The sequence below is a fragment of the Hydra viridissima genome, unplaced genomic scaffold (genome assembly GCF_058129835.1).
Source record: "Hydra viridissima isolate aposymbiotic clone 2 unplaced genomic scaffold, HvirCarnegie_v1 scaffold_18, whole genome shotgun sequence".
Taxonomy (NCBI): Eukaryota; Metazoa; Cnidaria; class Hydrozoa; order Anthoathecata; family Hydridae; genus Hydra; species Hydra viridissima.
This window is the reverse complement of record NW_028324317.1, coordinates 1,795,442-1,804,884: the sequence shown is the minus strand read 5'-3', so window position 1 is coordinate 1,804,884 and position 9,443 is coordinate 1,795,442. Positions and strand designations below refer to the sequence as shown.

Sequence of the window (9,443 nt, the reverse complement as noted above, 5' to 3'; positions counted from 1 at the left end):
TGTAGTACTAGTTGCAAAAAAATGCCCTTAAAATAAGAATCTTTCTATAACTAGCTCATTTGCTTCGTTTCTTATAAAAAAAACAAAACAAAACACGTGTAATCAGATAGATAAACAAGTTATAAAACGTGTTACTCTTGCAAAACATGCAATTCCTTTTTGTGAATTTTAGTTTTATTATCAAATTTATGACTATTTAGTATTTAAGAAAAAAAGTAATTGATAAGACAAACTTTTATCGAATAATAAAAATAGAATTCCTTATAGCGTTCTTAGCAAAAATGTTTTTAGTGAATTTTTGTGGCAATGAAAATAGCCGTTTTTGATTTACACAGTCCTCGGCATCAATTATAATGTATGTCACGTTTGATGCACACAGAAAGCTTGATTTCGAGGAAGTCAAACAGAATATGTTGTTACAACCATATCCCAAAAATGTAAAAACGATGTTCGGGGAATATCTGCATCCACATAAATTTAGACAAATAATCAGCTTTCATTTCACGGTAAGTTGGCCCCATCATGGACTTGAATTTTGCTTTCGCTCAACACCACATAGCTTCTACGTGATTGTTGTCACGCTTGTCTGAGGTTCTACAAAATAAAGAGTGTGGTTGACAGTGCCATGTAAGTATGCAGGAGCTTCCAAATCATTATTAGCTGCCCATATGTCACTTCAGACATTAGAGCCAGGAAGTATCCATTGGTGTATGATTGGAATCAATGTTGCAGCGTCACGATTACGGACAGGAATTAAGAAGCCTATTTTTGTAGCAGGTTCATATCCACCAAATATTTACTGCTGCAGGATTACTCTACCAACGTGATAGTTCCTTCGACAGAAAACAGATTCATCTATTTCAACAATGCACCCTAGACAACCTATTGCATCAAGGTTATTGGTGAAATATGAGACATAAATATTTCAGCAAAATTGATTCCAATCAACAATGGTGTCTTCGCTTCCGATGTTAAGCTCTTGCCTTATATTGTTAATTGATAATCTCGACTCTTACCCGCACTTCTCCTACAAACGTAAGTTAATCCTAATATCTTCCATAAATGTAAGTGGGATTTCTCAAAAAAGCTGCCTTTCTTATGCTGAAGGTTCTTTTCCACCGCTTAACTAGATATCTCCAAATTAACTGATCGATTGATCCATTCCTTACTTGCTTGGTGCAGGGCACGTTACATACACTAAAATTCACACACACTCTCTCTTTATCAACTTTAAGCTGATTAAGAATCGTATAAAAACATACGTCTCAAAACATAGGCGTAGAATGCGCTGGGGCTTGCGAGCTCGAGCCCCATCCGGAAATTTGTCACTGGGGCTTTGCCCCACCCGGGAAAAGTCACCAAGCTTTCAAAAATATTTAAAAAATAAAAACCATATTTACTTAAACATTATAAAATATAACAATTTAAAAACGATTGTAATATTTCCGCAAATACTTATGGTGATTTTCAAAAATTTAAGCTTTCAAAAGTTTACATTATTTTTCGAATTTCAGAAGTTCCACGCTTCTGATGAGTCTCAATGGAGTTTGAGATCGGTAAAAACGCAACAAAAAGCAAATTAACGGAACTACAAAAACTAAAGAGTTATGTGAGTTAAACGTTCGTTTAGTATTTTTTTCTTTTATAACTTTGGCAGTATTATTTGTATTAACTATTTACCCAAATGAAAATGTCTTTACCTCGTAGTTCAAGAGAATAATATTCGCATTAAGCTATTATTTTAAACAGGTTTTCTAATTGGAAGAATGCGTTGCAAATTTTTGGTTCTCACGAGCGATAGGAACTCCATAGGGCGTCTGTTAGTATGATCACCTCAGCAACACTGGAATCGACCGTTATCCAACAGGTTAATAATCAAAATAAAGAAATGATGGATAATCGTACGGCTTTATCAAAAATATTTACAACACTTCTTTATTTGGTAATTTCTCAATTTCGTATAAGAAAAATTTAGATAAACTATCAATCATTAAATTTTTTTACTGGATAACTTAATGTTTCTTCTTAATGTATTAGGGAACGCAAGGCCTTGCCATTCGTGGTAAGGTTGAAAATAATTCAAACTTTCCCATGCTACTCAAACTACGAGCAGACGATTCTCTGGAACTGAAGAAATGGTTGAATCGTCCTGAAAAGCAAAAGTAGCTCTCGCCTGAAATTGAAAACGAAATCCTACAAGAATTTGCTCATGCAACGCTTCTTAAGCTATGCGAAAGTATAAGGGAATCACAATTTTTTAGTTTGATGGCCTATAAAATAACGGATATGTCCGCGAAAGAACAAGTTTCGATCCGCATTCGGCGTGTAAATGAAAAATTTAAAATTTATGAGCTTTTTATGGGATTTTACCAAATCGAGAACATCAAGAGCGCAACTTTGTTAAACTGTTTGATGGACGTTTTGTGTCAATTTAGCCTGTTCATTAAAATTTGTCGGGGCCAATGTTTTGACGGATCGTCTAACATATCTGGAAGTGTCTATGGATTGCAGACTTTAATGAGGGGGAAAAAAGAGCGGGCAATTTAGGTGCACTGCCGCGCTCATAATCTCAACTTGGTAGCACAAGATTCTGTTGAAAATCAAACAGTGATCAGGAATATTATAAATTTAGTGCAATCATTCATCACATTTGCCAGTGGATCTCCAAAACGATTGGGATGTTTTAACAAATTTCGAAGTGTAGAGGATGTAGAAAGCGGAACATCACTGCGGCTATTTTGCCCCACCCGATGGATCCTTAAAAAACCGTCTATTATATCTATTACCAGTAATTATTCCGCCATTATCAACTGGTTAGAGGATTTTGAAAATCATTCTGATAATTCAGCCAAAAATAAGTCAGAAGCAGCGGGTTATCTGGAATCTTTTTGCAAGTTTGATACATTTTTCAAATTGGAAATTTTGCGCATGATCTTCACGATAATTGAGGATGCTAATACAGCACTCCAAGGGAAATATTGTTTTTTTTCATAGTCCTTTTTTTTAAATTTATTATTTTAAGCAAATTATAATGTTAAACGTTTATTGAAAATCATTTTAGGCGTGAAGCTTAATTTTTGCAAAGCAAGAAATACCATCAACACACTTAAGGAGGTGTTAAAAGAAGCTCGGGGTGATACTCGCTTCAAAGTCTTATGGGATGCAGCCGTTGTAGCAGCAGAATGTAGTTTACTTGACAAACCAGAGATGCCACGGAAACGTAAAATTACATCAAAATTTACTGGAAGTGGAGTTCCATACTTTGCTACTACTCCAGAGGTGTGTTATAACGGGACTTGCAACCCGTTTCGAACTGACTGAGACCACTGAGCATTTAGCAAATGTAGAAAAATTTCTCATTGGTCTGTGCTTGGAAGTTGGATTCGTTTAGGCTTTTTACAAAGATGACTTTGAAGATTATAGAAGGCTTCAACTCCATCGCGACATATATGTGGATCATGTAAAATTCAAGAATATTCAACTAATTGATTTTGAATCAGTTTTGAATGAGCTTGTAGACCATAACGGTATCCTTTCTCAATTAATTCTATTGATTCCCGAGTTTGTGAAGCTGGTAAAAATTTTATTATATATGCCTGTCACCTCATGTACGTTTGAGCGCTCTTTTTCTTGTCTTCGTAGGCTAAAGACTTATTTGCCTTCTATAATGACTCAGGAGCAATTGAATCATCTCGCTATTTTAAATTGCTATCGCGATATTGCCTACACTCTTGATCTTGATCCATACGCATGAACACATTTTACTTGAGAAAATAAATTACGTTTTTGTGCCCAATGAAAAAACTTTTTATTTCTTATTACAGATTTTCAACTCCTACAAAATAGTTTATGCCCCATCCGGGAAAACCAAAAATCTACGCCGATGTCTCAAAATCAATAGAAGTGCTCTAATGTGAAGTTAAAAGTACAAAAATATATGACATTTCTCTAATATTCGCAATCTTGAAAAATGACTGTATTTGTTTTAAAAATTATCTTTTTAAAGTACTAACCACCTGGTTTTTATATTTCATAACAAAGATTTCTAATTAAAGAACGTTATGAGAATTCATTCATGTTTGAATTATCACGCAAATTTAGTTTAGCTGGGATTATTACTTTGTTGTCTAAAATATCTTTTGAAATTTTTATGAAATAAATTAAAATTTCTTTCATTGGTTATATACTACAAAAAATTTGATGCATCTAAGTTTTTTATATTAAAAATATACATATTTAAAACTGTTGACTTTTTTTTTATACTCTTCGTGAAAATTTATTACCATAAACCATAAGTTCTAGACCAGTGGGTTGTGGCTTCAGTATTGTATTTTGAGCGAAACTCAAATGCAATATTGAAGCTACAACCCACTGGTGTAGAACTTGTGGTTTACTCGCCGAAAGTATGAATTGTAGTGTATGTAACGTGTCATGCAAAAAGGTAAATTATATATATATATATATATATATATATATATATATATATATATATATATATATATATATATATATATATATATATATATATATATATATATATATATATATATATATATATATATATATATATATATATGATGACCACACTGGAAAAACGATCAAGCTACATTTTTATTGTTTTTGAAGTTTAAAATCTAATTTACTCAAAACAATTAATTTGTTAAAGTTAAATATCTGTGTAATTTGATCGGTTTTCTAGTTATATAGTCAATTATATGTATAAAAATATATATAGTTAAGCTGCAGTCAAATAACAGGGGCAAAAACCCAAAAACAATAAAAATGTAGCTTGATCGATTTTCCAGTGTGGTCTTCATATATATATATATATATATATATATATATATATATATATATATATATATATATATATATATATATATATGCATAGCTCCAGGTTAAATTTGTTAGGCAATGTTGTTTGACAATATGTATTAGTATTTTTTGTTTTTGTTTTCTTTCTTATCCTCGATAATACAAGTTATTACAGCTTATTAAGATTAAGTTAAGCCCGAAAGTAAAACCCGATTGTTTCCCTGTATATTTACTTGGCATGACTTATTCATACAACAGTTGATTGTACAAAAGAAAACACACACAAATAGAGCTTCTTCATCAAACATGATTAGCAATATATTTAGCCAAGACAAATCTCTTAGTGCAGTTTCTAATGTCATATTAAAAGTACAAGCCATCTGTCTTTTCATCATTTCGGACGATATGCCATGCTGTTGTTAATCAGAGTCCGTTTTGCATCTATATTTCTGAGTTTTTCGAATATTGGAAAGTTATTAAATACCACACATTTTTCTTCGTTTAAGTAACAACCGCATCTTTCACAAGAATGCTCTGTTACAGTCAATGATATATTAAAAATAACTAGATGTCTAACTTTCGCGTATTTTTTTAAGCAAAAATCGGCCATTATGGGGGGCAAATTTAACAAATCAAAAGCTTCGTATTTGTTTTGTTTTGATAAATAGCGTAAAGATTTTGCCCCCCATAATGGCCGATTTCTGCTTCACTTTTTCTTATACCGATTTACGGCAGTTAGACATCTAGTTATTCTTAATATATTATTGGTTACAGTAAAACGAAGGCTAACGCCATTTTGCTTTTACTGCATATGCAGTTTTGTCTTTATAATACCATTTCTCTTAAGTACTTGTTGTACAGTAATAAATTTTGTAACACCTGACCATTGTCAGTTTTCCAAACTGCTTATCTACTAGACCAAATGAAAATGTTCCAAGCAACACCTATTAATGATTTGTAGCTCAAAGTAATTTTGACAACCCAACAAGATCGTTGTATGTTCGATAGAGACTTTTAGAAGAAGGGGAACCTTTTGTACCTCTGACCACTTTTTGTTTCCGGGCGTTTTCTTTCTTGACTATTGAATCAATTTACACCTATCAAAGTTTATATTATTGTCTTATATTTATAGCAAAAATTATACTTTTGACATTTTTCTCATTCAACCAAAAAGTATCATTTTTGAGTGTTTTTAAAAAAGTAGTCAAATGGTCAATGGTACAACATGTAAGTTGTGCCTTTGACCAAGGTGAGTTGTTCCTTTGACCATAATGTTATTAATAAGTAGTCATGAATTATTTGGACTTTTAATAAGTAATCATGACATATTACAACTTTGCTATATGTTATAAAGAAATTTATGGCGAACCACAATAAAAGCTTATATAACCATTTTGTAAGGAATTAATGACGTTTCCGCAGCAAGTTATAACCAGAAAACATTTTTTAATGGTCTGTAGTAAAATTTTGTTTCTTGTGACTTTCACTTAACAATCTCAATTAAAACGTTGTTTTGTAATTCAAGTAATTAATTATGTTTTGAACAATAACTATTAATTGCAGCATTACATTAGTCTCCCTTAATTTGGGTTTTTAGATAGAGCTTGTTTTGTATCTAGTCTTGTTCAAAGGGCCATTCATTGTCCTTGTACTTAGGGCCGTGTTTAAAAGTAATATCTGCAATCATAATCTTTATGATTTTGTTTTATTTGTGTTATTATTGTAAATAAAAGAAAATGACATCAATTATCAGTACTATTTTGATTTAGTCACATTTTCAGTTGGATGCTATTTACATAGGACGGTTAGGGTTAAGATTGGAAACTTCAAATGTGATTGAATTGTATAAAATGTTTTTAATAAAGTTGTTACTATCTTATAGATAATTTAAGAGCAAAAATATATTTCTATAACTTGCTATACTAGCTGGTGGCCTAGGTACAATTAGAAATGAACTAATTGTACCTGAGGTCACTGATTTTAAAACCGTTTTACTTGGCGGAGTTTTATATTTTTAGTAATGTCGATATCAATAGGAAGTAATTGATATGATATGATCATACAAAAAAATCTGGCCCTAAGTAGATTAATATTCCCTAAATAGATTTTTCATTTAGAAACCTCTTAAGACCCAAACAAAACTATTTTTAGTTGTCAGATTCATTTAGATTTGACCATAATGCTTTATAGAGAGAATCTTTTAATGCAGACAATGAAAAATACGAAATTAAAATATATTTTATTAAGGTGGTACACCAGGGAAATAATGAAATTGTGAAGTATTATATAAAATGTATCTTTTTGATGAAAGCTTGTTTTAATAAAGTGTTATAATTATTTTTATTTAAAAAGATAAATTTTAAAACTTGTTATAAAAGCATAATGGCGGAAAAAAGAACAACAAAGGCTGTATTTCAAAACATAATATCTTTATCTAGTGAAAAGATTATGGATTAAAAATCGATATCGTTATTAAACAACTTATTTTATACCGTTTAACCCATGCATTTTTAAATTTTTTGAAAATTACTCTTTTTATCACGAATTTACTAAAAAAATTGAAAATTTTTGACTTCCTCTATAGATTTATAGCAATAACTTTTTATATAACCAAATCCAAGAAACACCCATGGGTCAACCGGAGCATCAATATTAAATAAACGTTTCCTGAAACATTCAGCTCATAAACATAAACTGTACTTAAGTTATCATGTTTTAAATTTTAAAAAACCCTAAAAAAACATTTATGCAAAAAAAACAAGAAATAAAAAAGAATAGATCATTTTGAAGTGTTAAAACTATTAAAAACCACCAGCTATATAAAATTCTTTTTTCTTATCCTATTCAGCATCACGGGAAACCATTTTATTTGATCTTAAAGATTTTCTCCTACTTTTTCCTTCATTATTCGATTTTAAATTCATTCGTTTAACACGAGCAATATTTGCTAAAATGACTTTTTACAAGTTACTGAACCGATTAAACCATAATACTTTAGTACATTTAAGACACCATTTGCACCATCATTGTAATGGATCACTGCTGAATGAACACCCATTTCAAGAACATTTTTCCCTACAAAGTTGTTTTTGGGTACACGAGACCATATCAAATAGTTTAATGCTTCATTACCATTTTGAGTTTCACCATGCAGGCATTTTTTGAGTAACTCATCAGGTTGTAGGTCTTGGATAATAGGAAGAATTAAAGTATTTATCCATGGTGGAATTGATATAGATGAAGTTATATTTTTCTTGCTACTATTCCAGTACTTACACCATGTTTTAGTTGTTGTTCTAGGGCAAAATTGGTGTCGATAATCATTATCAGGAAAGCTAGTAAAATGAAAGAGTATAGCATAAACTACTTTTTTCATTTGGTATAAATCTCCTTTATTGGCTCTAATAGCCATACCATAAAAATTTTGCATTGAATTTATAAGTTTTTCTGTCAACTTTCCTTTACCAGAAATAGGTATTTTTTTTCCTTTGTATTTTTTAACCAAATTACGTAATCGTGTACCCAACCTTTTTTGGGCGTGACCAACACATGACCAGTTTTTCTGGTATCACTTTAAACTCATGATAAGGATCAGCAGATAAAACATCGTTAATAGATAATGTGTCTCCATCACCGAGATATTCCGTATAAATCAAACTATTCTTTTGAACAGATCGCTTGAAAATATTCACTGCACCAATAGATTCCATTGCTCCAGAAAATTTATAATGATTAATGGAACAATCATGTCCTACTTTCCAAGAATCAAACTTTGGTGGATGTTTTCTCTTTTCCCACATTTCACACCCTTTGCAGTGTTTTGAGAGAACTTCTACATCAATACACTTACGATCAGATAATGCAGTTACTACTTCATTCAATGACATGTGCCCACGTTTTTGCCAAGAACCATCAATCGAAACACGTATTTTTGATGGTTCATTGGTATCATCACCATTTTGAAGCTCAGCAGCAGCTTTTTTCATACTATTATTTGCAACTTCTTCGTAAGCTGTCATAACATCTTGCCTAACTATTTGAAACCCATTCAGTATTAAACAATTTAAGTTCATGCATCGAGAAAACGATTTCATAGAACTAAATCCACAACCAAATTCTCTTAAACCAATAACTGCACGCATATTTACTTCCAAAGTTTTTTTTTTACTTTTTTCTGGTTTATTTTTTGATAAAACTCTTAGTGAAGTGTAAGTACACGTAGACCAGCCATAAGCTGAGCACTTCATATTGAGTAAATGAGAAAAACCCGTTCTGTGACTTAATTTATCTTCAATCAAAAGAGGAGAATAACAGCACTGACAAACTGTTTTTGAAATCAAACTTTTTAATATGGTAAAATTAATCAAAACGAAATAGTTATCAATTTGTTTATCATCAAAACTTTCAATACTATTGTCAGTAACTAGTTTCTTAGCACTGAGACTAGTTGGAACAACTGATGAAGATGGAGATATTAAAGGCTGAACAGTAGATTAATTTTTATTAGGATGACATCCAATCCATTTTCTTTTAACTTTTCTAGATAATTTTTTTTTACTTGATATCTTAACAAAAAAAAACCAAATAAGCAACAAGAATGTTTGTGCTCTGTTTAATAAGGTTTGTGA

At 31.1% G+C, this 9,443-nt stretch overlaps 2 pseudogenes; one reads left to right on the top strand and one right to left on the bottom strand.

The window, feature by feature from the left end:
* Window positions 1-1,825: 1,825 nt before the first annotated feature.
* Window positions 1,826-3,754, top strand: LOC149876784 (zinc finger MYM-type protein 1-like; annotated as a pseudogene).
* A 4,008-nt stretch (window positions 3,755-7,762) lies between these two features.
* Window positions 7,763-9,212, bottom strand: LOC149876783 (uncharacterized; annotated as a pseudogene).
* Window positions 9,213-9,443: the final 231 nt, after the last annotated feature.